The sequence below is a fragment of the Coturnix japonica genome, chromosome 5 (genome assembly GCF_054131305.1).
Source record: "Coturnix japonica strain WE chromosome 5, WE-NBRP24, whole genome shotgun sequence".
Taxonomy (NCBI): Eukaryota; Metazoa; Chordata; class Aves; order Galliformes; family Phasianidae; genus Coturnix; species Coturnix japonica.
This window is the reverse complement of record NC_140667.1, coordinates 32488408-32503021: the sequence shown is the minus strand read 5'-3', so window position 1 is coordinate 32503021 and position 14614 is coordinate 32488408. Positions and strand designations below refer to the sequence as shown.

The 14614-nt window shown below is 33.1% G+C and overlaps 1 long non-coding RNA gene across 5 annotated transcripts in view; it reads left to right on the top strand.

Annotated features, from left to right (window-relative positions):
* Positions 1-14614, top strand: part of LOC107315030 (uncharacterized) — a 141604-nt gene that overhangs the window by 40177 nt on the left and 86813 nt on the right. For 3 of the 5 annotated variants that reach the window (XR_014947202.1, XR_014947204.1, XR_014947206.1), the window contains 4 exons: positions 853-1000; positions 1837-1927; positions 3734-3842; positions 5434-6835. This is a non-coding gene — a long non-coding RNA (uncharacterized LOC107315030). Of the gene's footprint in view, positions 1-852; positions 1001-1836; positions 1928-3733; positions 3843-5433; positions 6836-8795; positions 8913-12231; positions 12310-14614 lie in introns of those variants that run through there. The other 2 variants (XR_014947203.1, XR_014947205.1) reach the window with 2 other exon arrangements.

The window sequence follows — 14614 nt, the reverse complement described above, 5'->3', positions numbered from 1 at the left end:
TTCATGTAATATAGAATCTACAAATGGACATTTATTTCCTAATGATCTGGATATAAGTGATGAAGAACCAACACTAGCATGCCTTTAAATCCTAGCTTCTATTCACTAAGTCACTTCTTAGAAAATGAAGAAGCATTCATTTGATTCCTCTTAATCAAACAGTAGAGATTTTAATGCAGCTCCAAGATGACAATATTTATGTCTTATAGTGTGTTGCGAAGTACAAAAAGTGAAAAAGAAAACCTGCTTTCTGTATCAGATTTTGAAATCTTTCTTTAGAGATAGCAATGATACAAATTGAGAATTTTTCATAGGCAACAGATAAGCAAGTGTTTAACCTACCTAAATAGTTAATTGATTTTAACCTGGCTGGGTTTTCTGCTCAACATGGTTCCAAAACATACTCAGTATGTTCATACATGGTTTATATCAGCATGGCTGCTTGTATAAGGAGTATGCAATAAAAAAAAATTAACAAATGTTCTCTTTTGTGAAAGTAACCACAGCAGTTTAAAGTGTTTTGCTGCGATTGATGCAAAATGCCTAAAGCAGAAGCCTTGTTCACTCTAGCTTACTCATAGATAATGTGAATTGCTGCCATTTAGGGTAGTGCACTAATGAGGAGTTAATGTGGGATTACAAAAGGGATTAAAGTATTTCAAAATTTCTGATAAAATTGATAATCTAGTTAGTTTAATGTACATTTTTCCTTTATCAAAGTTTTGTATTTTATTATTTGTGTTAAAATGCATATGGTTTTAATAAAGAAGTACTCTTCAAATTGTAACTATCAAATTTTAAGTGTATTCTGCTTGGTAATAGTTACTATAAGTCTTACCTTTCTTGTTGCAGGAGAAAAAGTTGTGCAGCTCATGATGTTTTAAATCAAGTCTCAATCAAGGTGGTTTATTGATTTATCAATGACATGCGATTATCCAGCAGTCAATTAATTATATTCAGGTTCAATATTGGTAATACAGAAGATAAATCAAAATGCAAGGTACTTACAATCATTAATAATCATCACAAACTTCCAAATAACCATCTAAGTAATGCCATCTAATAATCTGTTCCATCACCTCTCTATCATTGGTGGTGTGGGCTACCAGTAGATCCACTCTACAGGGTGAGTGACTTTGCACAGCCCTGCTCAGAGGCACGAGTGTTCCCACTCTCTGTTCTGCACCAGTGCTTCCCATGTTGTGCAGGCAGAGCTGGCTGCAGATCACCCATGTGCTGTGCCTAAGTGGGTGCAGATTCTTCCAGCTTCCCACAGGGAAGGACTCAACCTGGTGTTGATGTGTGGCTGTGGGTGGTGGTGCTATTTCTGCTCAAGTCTCTTTCTACTGTTAAAAGATTAATACTGTTCTACACTTCTTTTGAAACCAGCTCTTTCACTTCAGAAGTCTCACTGATCTAGCTGATGTTTCTTCATCTTCATCAGTACTGGTCAGAAATGTTTTATTCCTTTTGTGTTCTTTGCTCACGCACATATTTCTGTCCTAAAAGCTGTTCTCGCACAGACTGTTTTGCTGCGTTTGGGCTGTGCAAGCACTCCCACAATTAACTACTATATAAAATCAATACAAAAACTATGTGTAGAACAAGAATACTCTGACACTACTGTGGCACTTGCAAAAGATTTATCTGTTTTTGTGGATATTAACTGAGAAGCCATCAAATGTGAAGCTGTTATGTATGCAGTTAAAAAGACTATTAACTACAAAAGAATGGTCAGGACCAAACTACCTCTTAAAATACCATCTGTTCAAAACAGTGTGATTAGACAGTCTCGTATCACGTACTTGAAGTGACTATTGTCCTTATTGATTGTAGGGAAAGAAAAATGGAGGATTTACTGTGTCATTTGCTTGAGAAAGTAGCTTGAACTTCTGAAGTAAAAGCAAGATTCATCATTAAATAAATAGTAAGTAACCACCCAATTCTATCATCTTCAATACTTTTCTTTCCCAGTCTTTATTATTTTTAAGTAGTTATTCTAATATATATTCTACATTGTTTTGAATTCAAAATGTGTTTTTAGACAATTAAGGTTATTACACAGATACTCCTTTTATTCTCTTTATCAGAGAAATAAAGTTAATGAAGTTTTCAAGACTACAACAAAAGATCAGTAGAACAGCTTATGTTCAAATATGGATTCAAAGAAAAAAGCTTTACTTCAATTTTTCGTTTTACTGGCAGAGCTAGAACTGGATAGAGGAACAAAACAAAACAAAAAAAATTGAGCAAAGTTAGAGAAGGTGGGGTGTTTGTTTGTTTGTTGTGTTTTGTTTTTGTTTTTTAAATAAAAAAAGCCCCAGAAAAGACCATAGCATGACCAGCTGTTAGCTGAGGGTCAGTTCACCTCACCAATCTGACCAAGAGTATTTGCTTTGAATCTTTTTAGAATATTGTCTCTTTAAAATTAATAAATCTGTTTACTATCAAAATCCCAAGGCTCTGCCTTCTCTGAACTTCATACACAGATGTGATTTTTTTACAGAAACATCCTTGTTGTTTATACCTGTATGTTTCTACTTATTTTAAGTGTAAATGCAGGGATGTAGTGGAGACTAAAGACCTACATGCACATACATTATTGAAAAATATTTTCTAAAGATATGAGCAAATTTTGTACCTTATTCTTTGCAGTACCTATTGGTATACATGAAAAATAAACAAGCACTCTGGATGAACATCTTGAGTTAGATATTTATGGCAAATTAGTGCAGTTGCAGAAAAATGATTACTGTGGGGTACAATTCTTATTGCCAGGTTTCATGGTCTGTATTTTACTTGAAGATTTGGTGGTTTTTAATTTGGAGCAATAGCTAGAGAGAATTTAAAGGTACCAGAAATTTCAGTTTGGTTAGTCTACTATTGTTTCTTATTCATGGATAATTAATAAAATTTAATGTTATTCTTTATCTCTGAAGTGCAGGCTTTATTAATTATTAATTATCTGTTTTATTGATGATGCTGACAAGTAAATCTTAGGCTAGAGTTCAGTACCCACTTGAAACAAGCTCTGACTATGCTGTGTACTCTCTCTCCCTCTTTTTTCCCATTTATTAAATCAGGATGTATTTGACTATTCCTTTAAGTTTGTGGTAATATCATTTATATGTTGACTATGTTTAATGCTTTCACCATTTTATTAAGCTGCCAGGTTAGAAGATGACAGGAAGATATAGATCACATACATATTGTGTCATGTTTTCTGAACAGTGAAAATAGAACACATGCAAACCTGCCCCAGGCTCATGGTTTAATGATTTTGGGCTATTGGTATTCCACATCATAACATCATGTAGTGCACTGGGAGTTAAAGAGTTAATGCTCCAGTTCTGGGTACCTGTCCCAGAAAGGAAGAACTACATTAACTACGTTGCCTACAGGACTTTGCAAGGTTGCCTGCTGTCCTTTTTTTTTTTTTTTTTTTTTTTTCCCCCCCCCTCCTCATCTGATCATCAGGCTCTCAGGCTCTTCTCCCTTCTGCTTGCCCCAAAAGCCTCAGCATTAATATAAGGCCTTCAGTTTCAGATACTCTTAATCATTTTATTTGACTTATTAGCTCCAGTTCTAAATATTTTGTGTTATATTGTATCGTAGTGTGTTATCTTGCATTCTGCTGTCTTATTTAGTAAATTAGTTTGTTTCTCTTCAGATTGTTGCTGCTGTTTTGTTTTGGGGCTGATCTCTACCCTTCTTCCCTTATCGCCTTTTCCAGAAGCACGGATCTATCAGTCCCTCTGCATTGCTAGTTATGGAACTGGGTCAAATCAGCCCATAAACTGTTGACACCCATCTTCTCATTTGTGGAAGGAAATTCTTCAAAGGTACAAATCAAGCTTCAGAAAGGATAGGAATTTACAATTCCTAGTCTATCTTTGAAATGTTCTGTTTAAAAGATTGTTTAAACTAGGTAAAAGTTGTCAAAAACAGAAAGAGCAAAATTACATAAGTATGTTTATATGCCAGTCATGAGAGTGGTAGATTAGATTGTGCTACCTTCTGTCAGTGTGAGCAACTATATTTTGGGGAGTTAATGGAAGACTCAGGAGAGGGGGGAAGCAAGGCCTGGGCAGAGCTTTCCCCTCATATTTGATAATTGCTTTGCTACTAAGCTGTAGCCTGGCTTCTCCCATCTCACAGGCCTTAGATCCCTGCCTGCCTGGGCTCAGGCTGACTTGCTTAAAATCCATCCTGTCTCAGATTGTGACCCATGCTGTGTCTTCGCTTTTACAGAGTTGGAATTGGTAGAGATGTGACAAGGTAACCATCCATTGTCATCTTACTGTGAATTCACAGTGAAGGTCACACCTCTATGGTCTTCTCTGTAATATAGCTGATGTCAACACTTCTTCTCACCAATGGTTTAGCTCATTTAAAACTGCAGTGTCTGGCCTCCCTGAGGAATTGAGGCAAGGCAGTTAATGCATATATTATAGTATAATCTCACTTTTTTGACAGCAGAGACAAAGCTTGGATAAGTATCTGTTTAAGGGACTAGAAGACATTTGAACTTCTGTTCTTTCTGGGAGTTCTAACTAAAGTAGAGGATCATTCATTTTGATAAGAATTCCACAGTAAAGCCTGCCAGGAAGTTACTTTGCATCTTGTCGGCAAATTCTGTCTAGCAAAAGTTGGTAGTGAATCTGGCCCTGTAATTGCAAACTACTCTTACTGTTTCTGTTGCTTCGTGACACCCAGTTCAGAGCACCATTAATGCACAGAAAGAAATGTAAGGAGGTATTGGTTGGCTTTGAATGGGGTGAAAAATGCACCAGTATTTCTCTTCAAATTTGCTCCTGTAAGAAACGCTTTTCAGCATTTTGTAAGTTAAATGAATTAATACTATATTTTACATGTTTACTTTTTTAGTCTTTCTATGTTAACTTGTGTTAACTTTATAATATGATAGACTTTAACTTAAAGTAAGTTTACTCAGAGCAGTAATTAACACTGTTTAAATTAGTGTAGTTAAATACTACAAAAATCTTAGTGGAAAAAGTGTTCTTAAAGGAAGAGATGAATGTTAGGGGGAATTATATTTTCTTTTTGTTTTTCTTCTCCCCCCCTAGAATTCTCAGTATGGTTGAGGTTGGAAAGGGCCTCAAGAGGTCATATGGTCCTCTCTTAAACTGCTTGCAATACAGCCTAATACAACCAAGAAAGGCAAAAAAAAAAAAAAAAAACCAAAAAAAAAAAACCTTAATATTTTAGGGCCACAAACATATAGATGATTGTTTAGTTAGCTAAATAACATAATACAAAGTCTTAAAAACAGAAAGATGGGTTTCTGTCACTTATGCCAAGTTGAGGCCATGCGAATTCTTGGGATTAGCATTAAATTACATAGTTTGGCAGATTAAACCTGAGTTTATGAGGAGTGGCTTATTACAAATGATGTACGTTTCCTCCTTTCAGGTACCACGTGTATGTCCTATGAGAACAAGTGCCTTATTTTACAGGATAACTCTGGACTGTGAAACTTTCATTACCTGAACAAACAGTAACTGTTGAGAAAATGGATCTTGCTAATTTTGACTTTGTAATAGTTTCCTAGTACTTTTTTCAGCATAAATGATCCATATAGTTTCATTTCAATTAACTTTAATGGAAGGTGAGATTTGGGAGATTATAGCTAGTTTCAATGTTTAAATATTTGCTTAAAATGCATGGTAACTGTTCAAATCTGTGTTGATCTGGCAGTACTTCCTGAGAATGTTCCTCTCATTTTTTTACTGTGTAACGTGAAACCAAATTCCTGCATAATTTTAAAAATGACATAACTGTATTTTTCTGGTAGTGATGCATCTATCTTTTCTCCAAAACATGTACCTGCTTTTATGAGTACTTGAGGATATTTTTGGTTTAAAGTTATTAGTCAGTATTTCTAGGTTATAATTTACTATAATGAAAAGGGAGCGGAGGACACCTTTGAGGTTCTTTCCAGAAAAAATTGCATTCAAGCAATATCTACCAAGTGTTGAACACGTGTTCTGAATGTAATTAGTAAGAAGGAGAGTAGAAGGAAAGTGACGTTTTTCTTTCAGTGTAGATTACTTACAGACATTCTGTTTTGGAGTCCTAGGGTTCTGTGATCTCTTTTTCAAATTTTATTTATTTATTTGTTTATTTTTCATCACACTACAGCTATTCATTAGCTAATGTATCAATATTTGTTAAAATTTACCCTGTGGGACAGTGGTTTCTTAACATTTTAGCAAGATCACAGCAATGTAATTATCTGTAAATCTTTTAGAATGTACCTCATTCTTGTGAAAGCTATCCAATTAGTTAAAGAAAAAAACTTAAACATTTCATATCAGGCTTTGAGCCTTCTGCAATACACTTTGTTATTTCAACTTTCTCAATTTACTAGGTATATGCTTTCAAAAATATTTGGAACATTGTTGGGGTTACCAATGAGTAACTCTTTAGAAATTTGTGAAGTTCACCTGAAAACAACCTAACTGAATGTTGTGGGCCTTGATAAAATTTTCTTTCTATATTCAGGATGAACATATGCAACTATTAATTGAAAGTCTCTAAGTATATTAATTTTGCTGGTCATATCTGCTGATCAAGCAATCATTTAAAAATTGATTTTCATTTACCTCTTTAGTTTCTTGTTCTTCATGCTTCACTATGATACTTTCTTGAAAAATAAAGTATGTTTCACCAAATGGAATTCCAAAAGGGGAAGGGTTTAGTTCAGCTGAAGAAAGTGCTGGATCAGGTCTGTGCTGAACGTTAGTGCTAGTATATTCACACATTTTTTATACTCACCATCTGATTGTGGTTTTCTGAGACTCTAAACTATTCTGCCTAAAAATAATTGAGTGCATGTAAGTAATCTCAAGGAATATAAAAACATTGTTCCTCTTTAGGAAGATATATACGTAGTTATTCCTAAGACATAGATTAGGATGTAACCCTATGAATGGAGGCATTGTTGTCTTATGCGCAAACAATCTGTCATTCTCTCTATAATATCTGTATTTACAAATCATGTTTCATTAATATTTGACACATCTGATATATTTGACATAATAAGTTTTTGACATATGTTTTCATTTTGAAGTTCACAGCTTTCTGAATGAGACAGCGAGTTTCTTTTTGATCTGTGGAAGAATGTATCTTTAATGGAATATATGTGGGTACAGGACTATTTGTGTACAATCTCTCTTCACACTGTGTCCTTTACAAAGTCTACCTTTGGCTTTGGAGTCAGAAAGATATATGAATAATAGGCTTTGCAGTCCTTGTAGTGAAAATCTGTCCTTATGAAAGTGGTTATAACAAGGTCACTTATTACCTAGAGATGACATAAACCAGGAAAATGTATGTGTAGAAGGAATATACTTGACACAGTGTAAGTCCTATCTACCCTTGTCTGAGGATAAATGACTAAAGAGATATCAGCATGTTTAAACATCTGCATGCCACTCACATTAAATGAGATGGGAACAATAAACATGAAAATATTTGTATGCAATCTGCATTTTGCCTTTGCAGTCTGTCAAAAGCATAAAGCATTCAAAACCAAATTCTCTTGTTAGTGATATATGAGCACTATTACTCATTATTTAAGAAGTTTGATTTCATTTTCTGATTTATTGTTATTGCTATAGAAAAAAGTGCTTTCAGCATTCAAATGAAAGTTATATTGAACTGTTTTAAATGTAATAAACAGAAAAATATTTTTCTGAGTGCAGTACATTGGACGATAGAGGCTAAACCATTTGACTGTGAAGAATGATATCCTAAAAAGCTGATAGAACGGTAACAGTAAGCATTCAGAGAGATATGGATGTAGTCCTGCAAACATTACCGGAGGCTTGAAGCCATAGTTTTCGTGCAAGGTATTTTTCGATGTTTGAGTAATATTTGTGAATAATAAAGGAAATAATTTTTTTCCTAGTGAAGCATCAAATACATTGTTAACAAACACACGTTATTCAGTCCACTTTTTAAAACTTCATTTAATACTGTTTATGTACATTAATCTGCATTCTTCCTTTTCTCCATTGTGTTTCCCTTGAGACAACTTCTACTGAAAAAGATTCACTCAGATGTGTTTTATTATATCATTGATATACATTCCTAATAACCACATGGAAGATCAGTGTGGGGTAATTAGTGTGCTGTGAATTCATACCTGAGCTTAAATTACAGTAATGGGGCTGAGAAGAAGGCTAGTAAATACATATGTTTGTTTCATCTAAGAATAAAATTTAAACTATGGATAATTTTCTTGTTACTGTATTCAAAATAGCTTTTCTGCTGTAAACATAGACTTTAATTTTGCAGTCAGGTGGGTTATAACTGTAAAGAAAAGGTGACTGCTGGAATAAATAGACTTTTATGGAACTTTTTAAAAAAAATTATTTTACTGTAGCAACTCATGTTATATACTAGCAGGTAGTCTTGATCTGTTGCTTAACTGTATAGCTTATAAAAATATGCATTTTGAACTGGTGTTTTGTGGATATATAGCTTGCCATGTGGTGAATGCAGACTTAATGAGGAATTTAGATTATTATTATTTTTTAAAAATGTAATTCAGGCAGCATCTTCTCTTGTTTATTATGATGGATACAGATCTGAGGATTTGAGGTTAGATGACATGTTTCTTCCTCTGGGTGTATTGACAAGTGCAGAGTCCTGTTAACTGGTATGCTCCCAACAGTCTAATCTAATTGACATCTTGGACATTTTTTAATTTTATCATTATTGGCCATATTGCTGAAGGGTTGATAACTGATAAAAATCTGTTTCCACAGTTTAACTGGAATAATTGCTCTCTACCCTGGAGTACACTCTAAAAGGAAACAAGTCTTACTAAATGGTGAAATTTGAAGTTCTGCTACTGTCAGTGTAGAGTATGGAATGAATTACAGGTGAGGTCATGTCATTTACAGGTGTTTCTGCAATTGTGGTTTTCTTTTTAAAATACATCTACAAAGAAAACATCTCCGCTAATCCACTCAGCAAACTGCAGAAATAATGAAGCATGATTCCTCTTTAACTCTCATTCACTGCAAAATTTTGGCTTCTCACAGTGGGAGTAGGAGCACTCTAGAATATTGTGTCTACTTTTGTTTTATATGGTCATAGATAAATAATGATGCAGAATGAAATCAAACTACATAATTATATATAGAGAGAGAGCCAGGTCACATATATCCACCTGATTCCAAATAGCAAACATTGCCTTTATGTTGCACATACATTCCAGATATGCTGTAACTAATAACTATGTTATTCAGTGTATTTTGGACTGGAATAGTTCTAGCCAAATCACCAGTTCATCACCAAATGATTCATCTCTTTAAATCTATTTAAAAGTAACAGGCAGAGTGCTGTGAGGATTCAGCAGAGCTTCTTGTAGAAGAAATGCTTAAGAAACCACACAAACTCAGACATTACACTTGCTTCATGCATATCTGTTCATATCTTGTCTGTGTCCGCTACTTAAATCAGAGCCCACTGAAGCCAAAAGTGTCATGGACATTAACAGAAGTAGGGTTATTTTTATACTGAAAAGATTATATTTCATGAATTGAAAAAAAAAAAAAAGAAAAGAAAAGAAAGAAAAAAGAAAAAAAAGTCATTCAACAATGAAGAAAGTAAACTTCAATTGGAAAAATAAATTGGGGTAATGTGTCTTTGAAAATCCCATTGTAAGCAATCATTAATGCATAAAAATGGTCTAAAACTGACTTCTAAAATATATATATTGTCAAAACCTAATTAAAGAGCAAGAATAATGGGAATATATGTGCAACATGCAGCTGATGAGAATTAGAAATACCTATGCAGTGAAAAGATATAGACTTACTTTTCCAGTCATTATTTACTTCAATGCTTAAAACAAGGGAGTAAATATCTGAATATTTTAAATAATGGTATAATTAAAGTTTGAAAATAAAAAAAATCCCAATAAAAAAACTGAAAAGAGGCTTTCATAGAAGAATAATCTAGTGCCAAATTAATGTAATAGAGTTGTCAGTCAATGGAAACAACCTTAGTGAGAGTGTGAGCTTTTCTAGTGATGAGTATACACAGAAAATAGAGTAAGTGATCTGTGTGGCTGTATCAGATCTCTTTTACTAATGAAACAAAAAGAAATTATACACAATAAAAAAGCTGAATGTAAGGCAGTAGGCTAAGAACAGTAGAACAAGCAGGTAGAATAAGTAACAAAAGTTAGTTTCAAGGGAAACAAAGTAATAATAAAATTTGTATAAATAAATGGAAAGACCAACAGAGAAAATATTCTATGGCACAGTAAAGACCTGTATGCGGGTCTTTTCCTTTGTTAACTGAAATAAAAATTACTGTGATGGATTTTGAGATAGTAGTTCTGAAGGGTGTACTAACTTTAATAGAAAAAGAGTAGGTTACATAAAATGTAGGAAAGTAAAATGAAGGTGAAAGGTAAGGTGAAACTTTACTCTCATCACTGAGTTGTAGAAGTCTATTTTCTGTCTAAGCCGATTTTGGATCTGCAAATTCTATATGGATTATAGAACTGGTGATAGCTAAGAATAGGTTAAATATATGTAGCTTGTTTTTAAGGAGGAGTAAATGTAGTTCTGAAGGAACATGTTTCTTCTAATCTAGATCTCTTGGTCTTCTACGAAGACAAATAATTACTAGTTTATGACACTAGCTAGTTTATCATGTCAGTGATGGGAATTTACATCCTATGTGAATTGGCCACAAGTGGGAAAATAAAGAATAGAACTTGTCCTTTTCATAGGTGATGCTACATCATGTGACAATAAACATTGCTTAGTAGATGAGCTTTCAAAAAATTTCTGTTAATATTTTCTGAATATATTTAGAATAAAACATAGAGTACACAATGAAGTAATGATTATGCAATGTGATAAACGTAGGAATGAAACTGTAAAATCTTTAAAAAGGAGACAGAAAAAAAGAATAATAATAATGTTCTTTTCTTAGAAGGAAAAATGTCATTTACAGCTTGATGTTTTTAAACTGTGAACAGATTTTGTCTTGTATCTCACATTTTAGGTTTAACAATATTCCATTTGCTTGTTAGCTAATGCTTTGAGTTATCTCAGGTATTCAAACACATGACAGAATTCTATTCTGATCTTTGAACTCCATCTGTCTGACCAGTCCTTTATGTTTGCAGTAGTCCATTTTATGAATAATAATCTACCTTCCATTTTAAGATACTGTTTAGAACAATTTATTTGTGCATCTATAGTAATTTCTTTGAATATCTACAGTCTGATAAAAATTTGCCTGCTAATATCATTTAAATATGCAGAAAACACATTCAGTTTGTGTTATCAGTCTATAATCCTGAAGAATAACTCTATATTAAATTAAATGGAAAAGTAGTTTTTATCACTATTACTGTCACTATTGCTATTAATTATATACCATAAAATATTGAAAAATGATCACCCTAATCTTTAATCTGGGTTGAACATCATTGCTAATTTTCCAAATTTATGATGTTCAGTTTTATGTCTACAATCAGGAAATGTTTTTCTATTTAGCGAAGCATTTCTTGAGGAATGAACCAACAATTACATTCTACTGTACATACTGTATTTTACTATGTAGTTACAAAGTTTACTTATACATTCGCCAATTATTCTCTGAATGTATGAACTTAGTTAAAAATACTTAAGGTATTTCAAGTAATGCATCTTGGTAAATCTACTTATACCATTGTGTTAAAACTAGTCTATTACTGATAGTCAAATAAGCAAAGACTGACTACCTCAGCTCCTATATAGGTATATAGTCAGCAGTTGTCACATCATTTCTTACATAAGAAACAGTAGTGTTGTTCTTTTTCCCCATTGTCATAATGCCTATTACTTATTCTTTGTTTGCATCCCCATAGCAATTTATTCATGATTTAAAGAGCCAATTGAAAAGGATCTTATATTCAGTGGTTTGTAATTGCCACCTGAATTATGGTATTATTTTGATGCTTTTCTTCACAATTTCCTTATAATACTCTTTTATTCTATTTCTTTCTGTAGCACATAGTAACTCTCCCACAGAAACATTTTCTCTTATTGCCCATTTCCTCTCACAATACTTGCTTTGTAACATCATACTGATATAGTACAGAGATCATTTGATAGGTAACGTTTGTTAAAGACAATAACTATGTCTACAAATGGGACTAAACCTCTATATAGGACCACTTGATCTTGTTTTCAGGTTATGAAATGAAGAACAAAGTACTATCAGCCCAGAAAATTGAGAGTTTTCTTTATGGTCTGTTAAGAGTGAAGTAAATCTAGATAAAGAAAGAAGGTAAGATTCTATATGCTTTTCAGAATTATATTTGGTTGCTATTATTAAGTTCTTATACCATAGAATACTCTAAGGTAAATGTATGTATAGTAATACAGCTGTTGCTATGTCTGTTCCCCAAAGATAGCACAAAGAATAAAGTAGTATATGCTTCCAAATATACTTTGGAATGTGATGACTTTAGTATTTCCACATGTATGATGTACCAGAGAAAAAAATCTAGTCAGTTGTAGTCATAAATTAGTACCTTAGAAGAAGCATGAAAAGAACTGCTGTTTACAAAAATATACTTGGAGCATAGCTTCTTATGTATCTGTACTACAATACACTATACTTGCAGACAGAATGAACTCTTAGATCTATTACAGTAATGCAATAAACCTTGTTCATTTCCCCTTCACTGCAGTTTTATGTAGATCTTGTGACCAAATTTCAGAAAGAAATCAACCTTGTAGTGAGTTCATTCTCAGACCCTTACAGAGACTGAATTTTAATTGATCATTTTGCTTCTTCATACTAATTTGGGTACACTAATAAATTTTTATCTGTGACTGATAAAGAGTTGCAAAATATTTGTCACATGAGAAAATTTCAGGTTTGGTCACATTAAGTAAAATAGTAAGTAAAATGTCAGTTCATCCATTTTCAGATGACTTTTGCTTTATTTGACATTAACATGTATGCGCTAATGATTCTCCAACTCCATTTTTTCCTTCTTTTTTAATTCTTATTTGGTAAATGTTTCATATGTATGTTATCTTGTCTCATTTTACATCCTGTGGGAGTTCATACCTGCTTATTATTCCGTGGTAAACACTGATATTTAGGGGAAATCTATTTGAGGAAATTTTATAGTGACATAAAAAAATAATTGAATGTGGAATTGTTATTATTCTCTTTTCTGTTGTAATTCCTTAGGGTAAACTAAAGTATTTGCTTGTATCTGCTTCTGGTGTGTAATCAAAGAAATCAAATGATTTATAAGCAGCTAAGATAAAATTTGGATGTGAATGCTATATTCTTACATAGTAGAGATAAAAAGACTTGTCAGTTACTGTTCTGTAGCTTAGCTGCCTTTAAACCCACAAAACTGACACAGTAACAGAACTATTTAAGAAATTCTTTTAGGCCATTTAACAGACAAGCAGATGAAGGCTGTCAGTGATTACAGTGAAAACTACTGTAAATCTGTCAAATCAAGAGTCCAGAAGAGCCATTTTACCTGTATACTTACTATATCAAATTTTGAATGTATACATATACAGAATAGAAAGCTTAAGGTGGCTGAGCCTCTGTGAGAATCATTTTTCTGTTCATTACAAGTGGTCTTTTAAGTTGATTGAACCTCAAAGGAAACATAGAGATTTTTATGGTAATTTCTTTCTAGTGGTTATCAAAGCTACTATAATACAGTTTGCCCACACAATACAGAGACTGAAAAAATGTGAGGCAGATTATATTGAGTGTACAGAGATCTTGATGAAATTCAGTGTTAAACTTCAGCTATTTTTCTGTTTTGTATTTTTATTTTGTATTTTTCCCTCTTTTTTTTTAATTTATTTTCTCTCTCTCTCTCTTTTTTTAAATTTTCATTTCTAAATCAGCATATTGAGATCTCAGGGGGTCACCCAGTCAGCCTCACTTCTGTGGCCTGGATTTAGTTGAATCAATCCTAATTGAAATTCTGCACAGGTCTGGTGTTCTGTGGGGATTGCAGATGAATGACAGTGCAGTGGCAGGAAAGATAAATATGCTGGCAAATGAGATCCAGGCTCTCCACAGAGGATGGAATAAATTACTTTAGCAATACAGTGGAGGTAATATGCTGGAGAAAGAAAGTGAAATCGAAGCTAGATTTGTTAAAGAAAAAAAAACAACACAGTTAAGATTTACTTAAAATACAGATTGCAGTATGTACTGCATTTAGACCACTTCTTCATTTCTTTTGTATTGTGAATAACAATCACTGCATATGCTTCAATTTCATTTATGCAGATGGGCTGCTTGCACAATTTGAATTCATGTAGCATTCAGAGTTTAGCTCAAGGCCCAGTAGTAACTGTGGTATAGCATATTGATTAGTATTTGAGAAATATATAAATTGTGCACTAAGTTTAAGGTACTTTGTGAAAAATGTATTTAAATGACCTTGGATAATTGGCATGAACAGCTCTGAGGCACTACTGCCTGAGTAAGAGACATTTTTTGAGTCCAGAGATTTAAGAATTTTCATGACTGAATGAGCAAGCTTAAACAGAAAAAAGCAAACATTAAATTTCATAGAAAT